A 14,576-nucleotide genomic window follows, 5' to 3' on the forward strand; every position below is an offset into this window, starting at 1 on the left:
CATCTTTTTAAACTCTTTTTAGTAAAAATGTTAACGATACTCATAATTATATACTTGAAGTCGGAATCACGAACCTTCCGACCCTCTGTAAACAAACGTCTCACTTCGAGTAACGTATCACTCCGCGTCAGCTGTTCGTGAATGCCGTGGCCATCATATGCTGTTCACTGGCACTTCTCCCGATCTTTAATTTTACATACCATGGAAAAACGTATTCCTACTTTAACTTATACACATTGAACTACAAGAAATTTTCGATAAGTTATTAAATACGTGTTCTTGTTCAAGAATGAACATATTTTTCTATGCCACATGTTCCATTTATCTGACACTGGGTTAATAGTTCCCCTTCCCCCTCCTCTTTCAGTATGACATCGCCAAAGTAAAACTTACAAGAGAGTGAGAGAATCGTTTCAGTAAATTCAAGCCTTTTGGTTTTGATGCTGCCCCTTCCACCAAATTATTGCCCAACATTGTTGACATACAGTGTATTGTTTTCTCCTTTGTGCAACAAATATACCGCCAGTTCTAGCGGAAGTTAAACAAAGATAAGCCGAGGAATAAAAGAAGATTGTTTATATTTCTTTGTTTCTCGTGTACTGGAAAACAATAAGATGATAATAATCATTATTATTTAAAGACCCACGTCTCATGCAAGTAATGTTTTTTCTTACCTTTTTTTCAGTAGTTCCTCTTTGAACTGGAGGCATTTTCGGTGCTAGCCAACGATATCGTCCCTGTCAATGAGTGTCGTCTGTCAAATTTGCTTCCCCAAAATGAACTCAACGTGCCACAAGAGGAGATTTAACGTCGAACCAGGAGATCGTTATCATCACTATTAACATCAACCAATATCTTCTTCACAATGGACAGCTCTTTGTTTCAAAAAATATGAATGCACCTTGCGCTGTATTGCGCTTATTTCTAAATCGGTGTACTTGTTTATGCGAGCAACAACGTGTTCCTTCACGGGACTCAAAACTTGACCGGTCGTTTTCCTTTCTTTCACCAGACCGAAAACAAAAGACGCAGACACACAACTACACTCGGACACTAACTTCAGTGCTTTCCCAGGATACCACCAACACAACGTCATATGCATGTTAAGAGCAACCTGCTTCTCGCCACTTTTCAAACGGCTGTATTACCGAAAGAAACTCTGAGAACACGGAGACCTTCCTGCATGCATGGAAGTCACCATGTTCGAAACTGGCGCTATTTTCTTGCTGCTCACGTGATCGGTTGTAATTTATACAATCGTCACGTATTATTATCATAAAGAGAAACCTTTAATGAAAATATATTTTAAAATGTATATCTCAATCTAATTTACACGTTTTTCTTGCATTAGCGTACTTTTATAAAACGGACTACATGCTGCGGAAGAAATCTGTTATTAGGTTGTTGCCAACCTCAAGACTTCTCACTAAGTCAAGTACAAAAACGGAAGTTGTATGTCGAATGTCTGCATATGATAGTGTGATTTCACATTGTCAGTGAGGATGTTGATGTGTGTGTGTGGGGGGGGGGGGGGGCGGACACACAGGTGTTCACACTCCGGAATACTTTTGCGGGTGAAGGAGGGCGAGTCTGGACGATGAGGGTGAGGGCAGGCCATTAGGGTGGGGGAGGTTGAATTAAAAGGAACACCTCTCAACAAGGGAGAGAAAAAAGTGACAATATTTAAGAATTCACCCCCAAATGTGCATCTTACTTTGTATGTAGGGTACAAGAAAATTTGACTGCCTCAAAATATTTGTGTATCTTACCATCTTCTTTCCCCACTTTTTTTGCCAGGAACAATGTTTCACTAAGTTGCCATTTTAGTTTCCCTTGGTGTTTTTGCTGCATAAACCAGCATTTCCGAATGGGGTGACAAGGACATACGAGTGTGTTTTTGGATGATGTATCTTTACAGACGTTGAGGTACACTCTGCAGGATACTGGAACGTGTGGCATTGAGATGTAGATGACCACGTGAGACACGCGCACATTTGTCATTAGTTGTATTTTGTATTTGATTTTTGTTATTTAGCGTCACTTTTTTTTCTTCCATTTTTGGCTAGCCCGACCCTGTGGCCGAGTGGTTAGCACATCGTGCTGCGACGCCAAGGGTCCCGGGTTCGAATCCTGGTCGGGTTTGGTTGTTTGTGAATGTCCATTCATCAATTTCATCATTTCATCACTCATCCCCATCTTCGCAAATTAGCCAAGAGGCACAAAACGCGAAGTAAAATAAACTAAATCAAATCAAAAATCAAAACCATTTTTTGGCTAATCTCGACGATGAGGATGAGTGATCATCAGATGAAATTGATGAAGGGATACCCACAAATAACACCCATGGCGGGATTCAAACCAGGGAACTTCGGTGTCGAGTCCGAAAGTCGGCCACCAGGCAAGGTGTACATTTTCATTTTTCATTTTTTACATATGTACATTTAACTCCCAACAGGTTATCAGTGAAACACTGCTTATTCCACATCGTTTGACAAATGGTATATCTTTGCACCTTGTGGCTATGTGGGGTATTTTATTTTCATAAGTTGGCAACCCCGTTAAGGTACACGTGCTTTTGTTTACAGAAGGTCTTAAGTTCTATGATTCTCACTTTATATAAGTCGTGTGTTTTGCTGTCTCTGGTCATAGCTCCCCCCATGGACGTCTGCAGGATTTTTTCCAGGGAGGGGCAAGGAAGGTATTTTTTCCAGGGGGGGCAAACAAGACACATTTTCTCCAAAAAGTGTTGTTCTCTAAAAAAACATTGCTTAAATTTGAATTTATGATGTTCATGCAATAATTAACACATATTATTGTGGCTAAAATGAAATTATATGTGTGAAATACATCATTTTTGGTTGACTTTCATTTTCCAGGGGATGCCACGGCCCCCCCTTGCCCCCCCTTCCGGATGCCCATGGCTCCCCCCAAAGTTGATGGTTTATCGGTCTCAGCCCCCAAAGTTGATGGTCTAGAACATTTCAAATGTGTATTTAAAGTTAAGTTCATGTGGCACAATTTAGAGTAAACTTTACAAGAGAAGCAAAATAATACGTGAGATCCTCTTAAGCAAAATTATTTGGGGGGCTCTGCTCCCACATCGTTAGAGCCCTCCCAAGCCCCATGGAGTCGGCGCCTATGTGCCTGAGAAGCATGCAACAAGCTAAATGAATTGAATTTTCATTTTTTTCCAATAGATGGCAGATAGATACAACTGTGTCGCTCAGTGTACCTTTTGTTGTGGTTGCCGGCAGTCAATTGTTCATAATCGTGGAGTTAGTCCATCAGCTGTCAGTGAGCGGGAAGGCATTGTTCTCGTTATCTGTCTAAAGTCATAAAGCTGAAAGTGAGCGGAAAGGCATTGTTCTCGTTATGTGCCTAAAGTCATAATTTTATGATGCAAAATTGATTATATGCATTACAGTAATCACTACCTAAAACAAGCATATTTGATATACATCAAGAAAGAACTTAAAAATCATGATTTTCATGTTTCCATAATTATGTATCAACAATTAATAATACATGTATTTCTTCAAACAATAGTTATTTTATTTACAAAAGTTTTCATGTTTTTAATTTAATTCAATTTTTTGCTGCCTGACAGGCACAACCCGTCCAGTCACGTAACAACAATTTCACTCTGTTGGTTCTCTTCAGTGAATTTATGTACAATCCTTACAAAATGAGCTTGGTTTCTTTCTGAAGAGGCCTTGTATTTGATACAATGATCATGGATAAGAAAGGTAATTTTTCCTGTGGTTGAAGTGAACTAGGCAACACTGTGTAATGAACATTGTCACACAGTGACATATTTATCTTCTGTATACAGTATATAAAAATGGATGTGTGGATGTTCCAACATAACTCGAATGCCTGGAGCGATTTCAACCAAACTTGGTACACATATCACTTGCAATCTCGAAAGAAATACTGTGGGGGTAAGACACCCCTGGCACCCATAGAGGTGGGGGTGGAAAGGGGTGACATGTAAAACGACGGATATTAGTGTGAAATCCATAGTTGTCGGGGTTGCTAAGATGAATAGTGACATTCCCAATGCCATTCAACTCCAAAACACCCCTGGCACCCCTAGGGGCTAGGGTGGGAAGGGGGTGACATGTTAAACAACTGGTATTAGTGTGGAATCCATAGTTTTCGGATCTGCTGAGATGAATAGTAACACTCCCAATGCTGTTCAACTCCCAAGTTCATTTTACACTATAGTTAGAATTCATTATATTCCTGTCTAATAGATATTTAGGATAAATAAAATTCCGGGCAATGCCAGGCAATCAGCTAGTAGTGAATAAAATATCAGGATTTCGGTACAAACTTGGCCGGCACCCATGGCAGAGTGGCTAGCACATTGCACTACGATGCCAGGGGTCCTGGGTTCGAATCCTGGCTTGGGCATGGACGTTTCTGATGTCTATTCATCAATTTCATCATATCATCACTCATCCTCATCTTCGCAAATTAGCCAAAAGTGGCACAAAAAGTGAAGTAAAATAAAGCAATTCAATCAATCAATCAATCGGTACAAACTGGGCATATTATGGGATCAAAAGCAGTATGTGAAATGGCATTTTGGTATTAAAAAGGTGAATCCTAAATTTATTTTTTTAAAAAAATACTTATTACACAAAATAAACATTTTCTTCTTCCAAATGCACAGTTATTTAGTTGTCAGGGTTTTAAGTTTCTTCCTGTGTAAAGGAGGCCTCTTTTTTCTTCTCAAATTTTTACAGCAGAATTAACCAATTTTACATAATTTTTGCCTAACTCGCATGATAATTCAGATTTCAGAAAATCTTGTCTCGGTAAACAAACTCTAAATTTCATGTGTAATGGTTTATTTTGCATTTTTCAATTCATTTTGCATTATTTCGTGACAAAACATGGTAGAAAAACATACCTTGAATCTTTCAGAAATAAGAACATTGCAACTTGATAGTTTACGATTTGTGTTTTTGTCAAATATGAAATGTGGGTGTCTCTAAGAATCAGTAATTCTTTGCCTTCACATACTTCCTTTTCTGTATGTGGCACCTGTTCATACACCCCTGCCCAACCACCTAATTTTTAATCAAAGGTCCTAGGTTCAATATCCAGTGGAGCTATAGTACATACTTGTTCAGATCCCACTTTACACTATCATTCCAGTGCACATCAGCTTTTTTGCTTTGCTCAATTTCATATGAGAATGATCATGCAATCCTAATGTAGACTACTGTCGACAGTATGAGGATGTGCATTCTACTCTTGAAGGACTAGATTTTCATAAGAAAATAATGATATACAGGCTGCTTCAAAATGATGTGAACGATTTCAACTCCTTACATTTTTTTTATTTTTCATCCAAATTGCTTTAAATTTTACATGTAATTCCTAAAACTGTCCAAGTTTTTTTGATAAAATTTTGAATACAGTATCTCACAAATGTTCTATGTGAGCCCCATTTGTTACCCTGCATACATCAATTCTGTAATTGAATTCTGCCCAGACCCGTTTCAACATGTCTGCATCAACAGTTTGCACTGCAACAGTAATGTGCTCTTTCAGTTCATTGACATCTGCGGGTAGAGGAGGTTTGTACACAATGTCTTTTAGATGTCCCCACAGAAAAAAAATCACAGGGGGTTAAATCCGGGGATCTTGTTGGCCAACGTAGTAACTGTTGATCATTTTGAGTAGATCGCCCAATCCAGCAGTCTGGCAGTCTGTTATTAAGGTAATTTGTAGTAAGCATGTGTAGGAATGTTTGTCCAGTCACAGTTTCTTTGTGAAAGAAGTACTGACCGTACACTTTGGTAGATGAAATGGCGCCAAACACATTAGTCTTCGGTGAATCACGCACAACTTCAACGATTTGACAAGTATTCTCAGTCCCCCAGATGACAATATTTTGCTTGTTCACTCTTCCTGTCACATGGATCGTAGCCTCATCACTGAAACAAAGTTGGTCAATAAAGTCATCATCACCACTGCATAACCTCTAGAAATGACTCGCAAAAATTTTTGCGGGACGTGTGATCATTAGGTGTTAAATGTTGTAAGAACTGCACTCGATAGGGATACATCGTTAAACGCCTACGCACTACGTGACAAACAGTTGCTCGAGACATTGTTAGCTCTTGACTCACTTTTCTTGTAGACTTTTGGGGGCTGCGTTGAAAACTAGCTCGAACTCTCTCGACATCTGCCTCAGACGTGGACCATCTACCGGATGATTTTCCTTTGCAAATGCATTCCGTTGTCTTGAATTTATCATACCACTTACGTATGGAGTTCTTGGATGGTGGTTCTTTACGAAACTCACGCTGAACACTAACAACAGACCGACAAACGTGAAACTGTAAGACGCAAAAAGCTTTCTCTGCACCACAGGCAGCCATCTTGGAACTTATCACCCTGCCACCTAGTGGAGAAATTTGGAACTACTACGACCATTGCAAACAAAACTTGAGGATATGGTTGAAAGTATTTACATATAACTTTAATTGTTGATAAAGTTTTATCGCTCCTGGAACGGTTTCTTATCGTTCAAACCATTTTGAAGCATGCTGTATTTAACATTAACAAACAGCATAATTTTTACTATAGCAACAAAGCTGCATAATAAACCATTAAGAATAAAAAAAATTAGTGTCTGGAGCCACAGCTGTTCAACACTGTCTACACAAGGCTAATATTACTTGCAAGTGTACCAAATACCAGATTATTAAATCTAGTCTGGGAAATTTCTTTCAACATTGTTGCTAGTCAAACACATGAAGAAAGTTGAAAAAATGTAAAAATGAATTTTTGCATTATTTTCTCCACACTACTTTTATACGTTTGAATTGAGCAATCTTTGGGTGGTCAAACTTCATTTTTACGAAAAATAAAATAGTTTCTTCTCTTTCTAATTGATAACACATACATGGTTTTCATTAGCATAACATTATAACCTGATCTATACTGAACAAAAGTATCATTCATTATTTTGCTATCATTGATTTCCAAAGTAAAAAAAAAAAATATTAAAATAGTACAAAATTCCAAATTTTAGGCTGAAAAATGTCTTGGCACCGAGGATAATAATATGGAAAAAATGCCTGGCATATGAGGGTTAATTATACACATTGCTCAATGTGTCTCAAAAACGTTTCAACAAACTTTATTTTAAATTTACTTTACGTTTGGATGATGTATCAAAACTGGATCCACAGTTTAAATTGGGATCTGCACCATTATGAAATGAACCTCCACCAGGACTCAAACTCTGCACCCATTCAATACAAGGCTACAATGTTAACCACTATGCTATCAGGAATTCTTTATTGTGTGTAACTTTATATTTAACCATAATCTGTGTCTTTATTAGTTTAAACTACGGATGCTAAAGGCAGAATGGTAAAGTTCCCCATTGACTTGGTACCATGACATGAGGCATATAGGGAAGATGTGACAAGCACCATGCTCCAGCCATCTTTACGTCTGGAGAATTTTTGTGATACATGCTGCTGAACTTTGATGAACCAGAATACACGTTTGCAGCCTCTGCATACCACATAACACACTGCGCCTTCTTCTGAATCAACGCCATCTTGGAATCACCTGATCACTCGCAATCATGTGATTCTCTCAATGCGAAGTGTTGCCAGGTAAAACTTTAAAAGACTGCTGTGCAGTACAAACATTAATAATAATCCATGGCTTGACAGCCCTGGAAGGACCTTGGCCTATCTTCCGACTGCCAGTCTCCCTCCCACAATCCCACCTAGAGGTGTGGAGTTCTTCAACCGGTAATGGGGTGATGTGGAGTCAGCACGTTCAACCCTCAGCCGTTATAGAGATTTCTGACACCGGGTTATGCTAGTCACTCGTAACTCCCCAATTTCCTCACAATGGTGGGTTGCCACCGGTCCTATACACAGGCCGAAAACCCAGAGACTGAACCCAGGCAAAATCGAAACCATGCCATCCGGCAGTCGGAGTCCAAAGCACAGCGCCATAGACTGCACGGCCACGGAGGAGAACAGTACAAACATTATTTCACTGAAATATCTCTGTTTGTTAAAGTTATATAGGGTTGACATCGGTATCGGCCGAAATCAGTGGTATCTGTATTATAAAGTATCGGTTGGAATTTGGCAGAGTGTCATCCCTCTTCTCTTCTTTTCTCTTTCAAGAAAGAAGGAAGAAAAGAAGAAGAAAAAAAGAAAGAGAGAAGGAAGGAAAGAAAGAAAAAGAGAATGAAGGAAAGAGAGAGAGAGAGAGAAAGGGAGGAAAGAAAAAGGAAGAAGGAGAGAAGGAAAGGAAGAAGGAAAGAGAGAAGAGAGAGAGAGAGAGAAAAGAAAGATAGAGAGAAGGAGAGAGTATAGAGAGAAACAAAGAGAGAGAGAAGTGAGAAAGAGAAAGAAAGGAAAGAAGAGAGAGAGAAAGGAGAGAAAAAGAGAGGGAGATAAAGAGAAAGGAGAAGAGGGGGAGAGTGGGGGTAAACTTTCTTTTTATTTTACATCAATTTTGCATGGAAAAACATATTTTGTGATTACATAATATCTATTTTAATATTATGATGTAATTCTAAAGCAAATTTCTTGGTAGATAGATACATAAAATTGGAGAAGTTTATTTACACACCTATGTTGATTAATATTTTGAACAAATTTTAATTATTGAAATTTTCAAGTATCGGTATCGATGGTAATCGGTAAGAGTATCGGCATTGGTTTAAAGTGGTATCTGCTTAGCTCTAATTTAAATGCAGGAAACCCCAGTATTTGACTTTTAACAAGGTTTAACTGTTACAGAATTCCTTTAATTCTGGGAATTCTGTATGAATTATTGGCTCCAGGAATTATGCGTGATTTTTCTTCATAGACGTGAAAAATTGCGACTTTTATTAATACAAATCCCAATGATTTTATATATATTTATAAATGCCCCGAAGCAAGTTTTTCACCATTTAGCTTTTATTTTTATCAAGGAAAGAAACTAAAGCTGCATGGAAAATGGAACATAATTCTTTCAACCCGTTTACTTTGTTAATGTCCTTTGCAGAACAATCTATCTGACAGATGGAAGATTAGTGAAAGACAAGATGTCTTGAAGTTTATTAGTTATATTTGAGTTTGAAATACTTACCCAATTAATATTAGTTTTTTGTATATTAGTTTATTCCGTAACATTCGTGACTTGTGTTTGTAGATGTATTTTCAAGTCTGTGTATGTGAATGGCAAATGTAAACTCCACGCATTAAATTGAATATTTTAAATACATGCATCATTTAATTGAATTGATTTAGAATTTTTGGATACGTTGGAATCACACACATACCCTTTATATTCTTAATATATTTGTGTGTGTGGGTGTTGAGCGGTGGTAGTATTTAAGGCTCAAATAGAGAAAACATCTGCTTGTAACCTTGAATTTTTCGAAAGTTTGCCTTGAAAACTGGGAATTGTACTTGCATTTTATCATAGTCCTAAAGTGGCCACCCTGTGTTCAAATTTTGAACCACCAGTTTCAATGTCAGTAGGAATGGACTGGTTAAATAGTGATGTCACTAGCAGCCAATGTCCCCCATGTATGTTTTCAAACAAATCTTTCAACCCACTTGTTCTCATCCTTATGCATTGAAAATGTATAGGAAAGGTATAACTTTGTTACAGCGACATAAGTTAGCAAGCAAAATAGTGAGGTGTATTGCACATCAGTGTGAAGATTAGAGTGTGGTAAATATATATATATTTTACTAATTACTTACAGATGAGGGATTAATTAAGAAATAATGTAAGAAAATCAAGTACAGTAACACTTCTCCTAACAGACACCTCTGAATTACAGACATTTTTAAATTCCATGGCAGAAATACATGGGGTTTAATGGCAACATTACTTCTCAATAACGGACAGCCTGAAAGAAAACGGTCGCAATTCCTGGAATTTGACACAACAATAGCCAGTATTTTGAACTAGCGAACATTGTTTCATGTTACACCGAACATATTTCTTTTTAAAAGTGCAGACAGTATTCTTTGTGGTTATCTTCAGAAGTGTGTGTTACTTCTGCTACGATGTTGCAGAAACGCAAACGACTGACTTTAAAGGAAAAAGTTGAAGTCATCACCGTCTACGAGAAAGAAAAACTTGGTGTTCGAGACATGGCCTTGCAGTTTGCTGTTGGAAAAACACAGATCAGTGACATTTTAAGAAACATAAGTGACATCCTTAAATTGTGGACTGGAAATGAAAATCTTCGTGGTAAACGCTCATTTCCCAATACACTGGGCTTGAAAGTTGATAACTTAACATTTGAATGGTTTTGTTGTGCTCGTAGCAACCACATGCCTGTGAGTGGACCTCTTATTCAGCACTCAAAATCACTAAATAATTAGAAATTCACTGTATGTAGTACAGTATATTGTTCCTTGAATGTAGGAAAACAACCATTATGTTCGTAAAGTACGTACTGTCCTATTGTGTAACATCCTACACTTTTTTCTGAATAGCAGACACTTCTTAATAATGGACATTTATTTTTCTCCCAGGCCTGTCCGTTATTGAGAAGTTTTACTGTATTTTATTGAGGAAACACATGAAAAATTGAACCCCTTATTCATGAGGAGTAAGTAAAATATCAAGGTATTCTCCAGAATCTAGTCTTGACATTGATGTATGATACACATCATATTTCTGTTTTCTAACTGCTGTCACTAATGAAAGTCACTCATTTGCGATCAGTTTGCAATGTCGAAGCATAGGGGCTTCGCCTCATGAAAGTTTCTTTGGAAACATGCATCCGGGACACTGGCTCTGGTGATGTCACGCTTAGCCAGTCCATTTGTATCGGTTTCAGTATGGATTCAAAGTGGTATCGGCTCAACCCTAATTGAAACTGCACACCAATAAATTGAAGCCGGCAAAATTTTGTCTCAAGCTATTTATAGAATTATTAGATCAGTAAAATTAACAATGAGCTGATACACACATATGATTATAGTAGTACCAAACTCTTTGGCAGAGTTGCCATTGTAACATGCTACGAAGCAAGGTGTCCCAGGTTTGAACCTTGGGTACGGCATGGATATGTCATCGTGTTTGTCCCATCATCTGTTTCACCAGATCGTTAGAGCCACATATTTATGGTGGATAAAAGATCGAGATTTTGGTACAAAAACTGGCCATATTTTGGGATCAAAAGTGGTACATATAAAAATGGCATTTTGGTGTTAAAATGGTGACTAAAAAACTAAGTTTGATTTCAGAACTATACTTATTACACAAAATTAACATTTCACTTCTAATAGCACATTTATATAGTTATCAGCATAAGTTTATTCCTATGTAAAGAATTCCATTTTTACCTGCATGACGTTTCATGTTTCCACGTTGCTCAGTTGGATAGTTTTTTTCCGATCACAATCTTCATTCACTAAGGGTACGGCGTCTGGAGTGCTATTCAATTGTGCAACATGGAAACACGAAACTTGAGGCAGGTAATACTTAAACCACGTTTACCGCATTTATTGCGAGTCCATTTTTTTCTTCTCAAATATTTGCAGCAGAATTAATCTATCAATCAATCCATGATTTGCATAACTCAACAGGATAATTTAGACCCCAGAAGGTGTCGTGTCCGTAAATAAACCCTAATTTTTTTTAAGAGGTCCTCCCCGATGGTGCAGTGGTAGCGTCGTTGCCTTGTAATCAAGGGGTCCCAGGTTCGATACCTGGTGGAGGCACATAGTCAGGGCTCGAAAAATTCCGGTCGCCATGGGGACTAAAAATTTCAGCCTGGCGACTGTGATCTTTTGCTGTAATATGTACGAAATTTTGATGATTCTAAGTTCAAATTCGTAAGTTAGCAAATTATATTTTTTTTATCAACGTTGTGAACATTCCATAGAGTCAGTAACGATTTCTTACCCTTTGTCCCCCATTTCCTGCTTTCTCAAATAATTTAGCGATGTTTTGAATACCATGATGCTCAGCATCTTATACAGAGAGTTTCAAAAGTCACACAATCCAAACTTTGGAAATGTACAGGGTGGCTCAATAAGTCACTTAACACCCCCAGTACAAGGCCACTGCAGCATGGAACATGAAAATGGCGATGACCAATCGTTGCCTGGCCAAGGGGGAACCACATTGACGTCACCCGCATGGTTGGCAGCCATCTTGATGTCCGCCATCTTGAATTCAACTTCAGAAATTTAAATGGGAAGTAGGGTTGTGCGACATATCAAAATGGGCGAGAATTTCTCCAGGAAAATAACTGTGACATTTGTTTTCATCTAACTTTAATTGATGCAGGTTAACAATACCACAAAGTTATGGCTCAATAAGTCACTTAACACCCCCAGTACAAGGCCACTGCGGCATGGAACGTGAAAATGGCAATGACCAATCGTTGCCTGGCCAAGGGGGAACCACATTGACGTCACCCGCATGGTCGGCAGCCATCTTGATGTCCGCCATCTTGAATTCAACTTCAGAAATTTAAATGGGAAGGGGGTCGTGCGACATCAAAATGGGCAAGAATTTCACCAGGAAAACAACTGTGACATTTGTTTTCATCTAACTTTAATTGTTGCAGAGTTAACAATACCACAAAGTTACAACACGTGCTCAATATGACGTCCCTCTTGCGCAACACACACGTGTAATCGTCTCTCCCATGACCTTACCACATTCTGAAGAACCTCAGAAGTTATTGCAGTACAGGCATCCACAATGCGTGTGCGCAAATGGGCCAGATCCCTGATTTTCGTAGCATACACCATGGCTTTCATGTGTCCCCAGAGGTAAAAGTTCAATGGTGTCAGGTCAGGTGAGCGTGCAGGCCATTCCACAGTCCCTCGGTGACCAATCCAGTGGTGAGGGAATTGTTGATCCAGGTACTGACGGACTATCATCCCATAGTGCGGTGGAGCACCATCTTGCTGGAACCATTCAGGATAGCTCCCATCCTCGGACAGTGAGGATGGTAAGATCTGCTCCCGGATGGTAAGATCTGCTCCCGGATGGTAAGATCTGCTCCCGTAGCAGAAGCAAGTAGCCCTCTGCATTTAAGTTGCCCTGAATGAAAAATGGACCAACAAGTCGGGAACCACAAGTACCACACCACACCATTAGCTTCCCGCCTCCCGTCACCTTGCTGGGATCTGTCCAGTGCAGATTTTCGGGTGACCAGTACCGCAGATTTTGCTTATTCACCTCCCCCGACATATAAAAATTAGTCTCATCACTGAACAGAATCTTGCTACCGACGGCAGGGTCACGTTGCAGTTGTGCTATAGCCCACTCACAAAACTGCAAACGCCTGTCTGGATTGTCCTCACTAAGGTGCTGCTGCAGCTGTATCTTATACGGATGCCAGTGGTGGTCACATACAATCCTTTGAATTGAACCCCTGCTGACACCGCTTTCCAGCGCCAGTCTCCGTGTGCTACAGGTTGGGGACTTTGCAAATGATTTCAACACCGCCACAGCAGTACCCTCATCCATGGCTGTTTTCGGACGTCCATGTCGCGGCTTGTCGTCCACAAATCCAGTATCTTGAAACTTTGCCAGCAACTGGCTGACGGCCACATGTGACACCGTTGTCTTGCAGGATTGCGGTTATTGAAGTCTGCGGCAATGTCACGCATACTTCTCTCCCTTGACATCAATATGATGGCAATCTGTTCCTCACATGTTAGTGGCATTTTCGTTCAGATCAGTGAAAAAGGAAATGTGCTACTCTTGAGAGGATCAATTCACATCATCACTCTTTTAAACTTTTATGTAAAGAAAAAACACAATCGTAATTCCCATGTCAACCTATACTACAAGATATGTACATACCGGTAAGTCAATATCTGTACATTTTCAGTGATTAGTCTAAACAATAAATACCGCATAATCACATACTAACGATAATTTGAACAATAAACATTTAAGCAAAAAGGAAAGGACGTGTCACTCTCCCAAGTGGTAATCGCCCTTAAATTTAAAGTTAGGTGAAAACAAATGTCACAGTTGTTTTCCTGGTCAAATTCTGGCCCAGAAATGAACTTCTGAGTAAGAAAAATATGTAATTAATATATATAATAAAAATTATCGAAGGGTCATAATTAGACATTTGATGACTGATGCCATGTGAGTGTCATTTGGGACCAATATTGGTCATGTGCAACATTTGATGAATTTTTGACTGGCGATTTTATGGGTTGAGTAAAAAGTGCCATTTTTGGTACATACATATCCATATATGTCAACACTAGCAGGTTGAAATATTGCCAACAGTTGAATGCAACATGTGTCTAAGTAATGGCTATACATTTACGTGAAAAATTGTAAATCAAGATTTTGTACCGAAATTGGACTCTTGAGAGAATCCTAGGCTGCCCTTGGCTCACTTTCGCGGCTACTGTGCCTGTTTTTTTAAATTGATTCAGCATGGCGTATTCATTGGAGCAGTGCGTGTGCATTGCTGAAGAGCATTTACTACTCATTCTTACACTCATGTGCAAGAGGTTTTCCTATAAAAATGCCCTGCTTCTGCTGAACCTCACAAAGCAACTGTATTAAAACCAGTCAAACAC

The 14,576-nt window shown here is 38.9% G+C and overlaps 1 protein-coding gene across 2 annotated transcripts in view; it reads left to right on the forward strand.

Moving 5' to 3' along the window:
• Nucleotides 1-14,576, forward strand: part of INPP5E (Inositol-3-phosphate synthase) — a 77,393-nt gene that overhangs the window by 61,691 nt on the left and 1,126 nt on the right. The gene's annotated exons all lie outside the window — the stretch shown is intronic.

This window comes from Lepisma saccharinum, chromosome 22, assembly GCF_977018435.1.
Source record: "Lepisma saccharinum chromosome 22, izLepSacc3.1, whole genome shotgun sequence".
NCBI classification, from domain to species: Eukaryota; Metazoa; Arthropoda; class Insecta; order Zygentoma; family Lepismatidae; genus Lepisma; species Lepisma saccharinum.